This window comes from Sorex fumeus, unplaced genomic scaffold (assembly GCF_029834395.1).
Source record: "Sorex fumeus unplaced genomic scaffold, SorFum_2.1 ptg000007l, whole genome shotgun sequence".
In the NCBI taxonomy this organism is placed as follows: Eukaryota; Metazoa; Chordata; class Mammalia; order Eulipotyphla; family Soricidae; genus Sorex; species Sorex fumeus.
The window spans coordinates 4,014,006-4,018,299 of NW_026606064.1; positions in this window are offsets into that span (position 1 = coordinate 4,014,006).

Sequence of the window (4,294 nt, forward strand, 5' to 3'; positions counted from 1 at the left end):
TTGGTTAAATTTTGATGATAGCAAGGGAATTAAACTGCTGAGATGAAAAGAAACAGAGAGGATTTAATTAAATTAATCTACAGAGAGGAAATTCTCCATATCTATTTTCTGGTTACGATGGAAACTTTACAAGGTGAAAGAATAGGGCACCCCAAAAAGTTTCATTCGCCATAACAAATAAAATAAGATACAGAAAGGATACATTAACTCTCCTTCTCTTCCTGAAAAGAGAGGTAATATTCTCATGCTTAGCTGTCCTTGTGATAGCAGGAGAAAAATAGGCATTCAAAGGACAAGACATTGAGGACAAAAGAATTCTCTACAAAAAGACATTTTAAAATACCCTTTTATTTTCTTTTTGGGTCACACCCAGCTTAGGGTTAGTCCTGGCTCTGCACTCAGAAATTGCTCCTGGCAGTGCTTGGGAAACCATATGGGATGCTGGGAATCGAACCCGGGTTGACCGTGTGCAAGGCAAATACCCTACCCATTGAGCTATCACTCCAGGCCCAATATCCTTTTTTTTTTCATCCAGATCATGTATTGGTTTATTATTTCTTTTAAATGTTACATTATATGGGCTTGCCATTGATTTATTTCTAATGCTTGTGGAAATTTTATTGTCCCTATTCATGTGCCCCTCTCCGAGAGCCTGGCAAGCTACTGAGAGTTTCTTGCCCTCACAGTAAAGCCTGGCAAGTTCCCCGTGACATGTTCGATACGCCAAACACAGTAACAAGTCTCACAATGGAGACGTTACTGGGCCCGCTCAAGCAGATCGATGAACAACGGGAGGACAGTGAAGGGCAGTGCTATTCATGTACTAGTAAGGACAATGATACTGAGAATATTCTTACACACTCTATGTACAGGCATCTGTTTTAATTTATCTGAGCTGTTTCCATGGTGAGCTTATATTCATCATCTTAGAAAACTGCAACTTGATCATACAGGTTTAGTAGCATCTTTTCAGTTTCACCTTGAAAAAAAAGGTAGTTGTGATTATTTCTTATCCTCAAAAAACCCAAATCACTGCCTGCAATTTTGATATTAATTCAATTATTATGAAGTTGCATAATATTGTGGTTTTGATTTAAATTTCTCTAATGACTAGATGTTGAGCATCTTATTATTCCATATTGGCCATTTGTATATTTCTGCAGGGTTATTTATTCAAATATTTGACTTATATTTTATTTTTTGTCTTTTATTATTTAATTAAGCTGCATTAAAGTTTGGTAAAAGTCTAATGTACTTTTGATTTTTTTTGTTTGTCTTTTGGTATTCTAGTTAAGGCATATTGCTTGGCCCAAAGTTTGCAAAGATGTGCTATGCTTTCTTCAGACTTTCCTCATTTCACTGCACACATTTAGGCTTAAGATACTGATAAGGGCCCCAGAAAGATAGTACACCAGGTATGGAGCTTGTCCTGCAGGCAGCTGAGTTGTGTTTGATCCCCAGCCCCTAGTTCCCTGAGTCTGCCAGTAGTGATCACTGAGCACAGAGCCAGAAGAAAGCCCTGAGCACAGCCAGCTGTAGCCCATAAACTGAAACTAACCAAATAAAATGTGGTTATGGTAAGCTAACTTTGTCTATAATGTGCTATGGTCCAACTTCAGCATTTGAATATCGAGTTGTCCCAAATGCTTCCCCCTTCCCCCGCCCCCCCCCCCCCCCCCGCCCTCTACATGCGCAAGCGCATGTGCTTGCGCGCGCGCGCGCGCACACACACACACACACACACACACACACACCTGGCAGTGATCATGGTTTACTTCTGGCTTGTACTCAGAGATCATTTCTGGTGGGGCTTGGGGGACACTATAGGGTGCCAGGGATGAGGTGTGATAAGACAAACACCAGACCAGCTATACTACCTCTCCCCAAGCTAACTTAATTTCTAAACACATCTTCCTCAGAAAATTGTCTAAACCCTTATCAAAATAACTACACCATTGTTTTAGCTTTTCACTGCCCTCTAAGCTCTAAGGATGAGAGCATAAAAATTCTGATGGTGTTCTTAAATTCTGAGTATCATCTGACTAATCAACTGATCCAGGCAGACACTTATTCTTAATTATTCAATTATAGTTTTGAGATAGAAAGCTGCTGACATTAAGAAAACAAATGTGAGCAATTCAGAATACCTATAGATTAAACTTAAATGAATAGCAGTCGTGTTCTGTTTTTTTATCACAGGAGTCCTACCTGCATTACAAAATTGTGACAATACTTGCAGTTAACAGATATAAAGATTTATAGCTCAATTGTTTGATTTAAAAAAATAGAGGTGTAAAAAGATCAATTTTGAAACCTAATGTTAAAACTCAAGATAGTATAGACATCTCCATGGGTAGAAACTGTCTATAAGAACCGAGATGATTTTGTTAGAAATACAAATGAATGCTGGAAACATTACTATGTTTGATAGTCACCATATTATTCTTTCTGATGAAGTTTATATACTGGTACTTAAAGATAAATAATACATTTTTACTTATAAAGCAAATAACAATATATTTTTCACTTTTATCCTTTCCAACTAAGGCTATATACTGGCACTGAAAGCTAAATATTGCATTTTTATTTTTAAGGTGCATAACAATTTACTTTTCATTCAAAATTATTGAAATCTAACTTTTTGTATTTGAGATAAGTTTATATTAATTCTCCTCAAAGTATCACACTCCTTTGTGTTTTAAAACTATAACAGAGAGGACAATTTTCATTTTTTTGACATTTAAACAGTATCTATTAGGTTCTGTTCCTTTGTAGGGTTACCTCAGTTGCTCTTTAGATATTAGTAATATTGTAAGATATTAACAATTTCTTTTATAAGTGGTTGTGCATTTAGTTTCCTCCACTCCCTTGTCCAGTCTTTAATAGTAATTATAATTATTTTAGTTTCTAGTAGTTAGAAATACTACTTCGTCTGAATCCGAGAGGTTTTAGAATTTATAGTAGTAATATGGTGAATATATTTTTTAAAAAATGCCCATCTTTAGTACTTATCAAGTCTTAATGGCTTTGTACTAGTTGTGAAGAATAAGTAAAAGTTTCCATCAACCTCAAACAGCTGTATTATTCAACTTACCTAAAATGGTCCGCAACACCATTGCCTTAATACAATTCAATTCTGTCCTGGAAACTTATACAAGTTTTTGGATCCCCAGAGTTATAGACTACTGAAACCCCCCAGGATTTCATAACCTGAAAGTAGATAACAAGACAATTAAACACAATTGTACATTGACAAATTGGGTATTATTTAAGGATGTAAGAAAAAAAATGTAGACTTCTATTCCCTGGTGAGAATGTGAATATAGTTAGCATTATCATTGTTTTTTGAGTTTGTAGAAGGTAAAATACACATACATGGGCAACTGTAATTGTGTTATGGGACATTCTCTTTTGTTCTTTGGGATCATATCATATGCATGTAAAATATTTGTTCTGATCCTGTGAGCAAACTCTCTAACCAGTTTAGTACATTTTAGGTATTTTTATGGTTACATATTGTATATTATATCACATTTTTACAGTATTTATTATATTTTTGTACTTTTTCACAATTTATTTTTTTTAAATACCATGATTAACAAACTTTTATGGATTTTTGGGTACTTTTTCAAAGTTTATTTTTACAAAGACACCATGATTTACAAAGTTGTTCATAATAGAGTTGTTTCAGGCATACAATATTTCAACACCAATTCCACAACCAATGTGACCTTCCTTCCATCAATGTTTGCAGATTTTCTCTATCCATTTTCTACTCTTTGAATTCATCTTTGTCTCAGGATACTCAGCCTATTGAAGGCACTGGTGGATTATCTGCTTTCAATATGCCTAATTTTCTTTCTTTGAAGCATTACTTTCTATATACTTATTTCTCTTCTTTTGCAGCACTAGAGAATGAGGTCACTCAGCATTTCTTTCTTGCAAAGATTCCACAGTTGGCTACATCCGTGGACCAAAACTGTAACTAAATGGTGACACATTTCAGAGTCGTTCTCTTTGAAATAGCTAGTGATCACAAGCTATTTTCAAAACTTCAGGAATAATGGAAGTGATAGCTCTCAGAGGTATTTCTAGAGACATTGCATTATTCCTTGGGAATTCCTGACCCCACCCAAATTCCTTTCTAAGAACTCATATTAAATCCTTTCCTAACTATGTAGTTGGAAACTTGTCAGGTTCATAACTGGTAGTGGTCTTTGAAGTTTTCCTGGGATACTGACATTCAAAAGGCAATACTATCTTCCATGGGAAGATTGGATTTAAAACTGAGGTG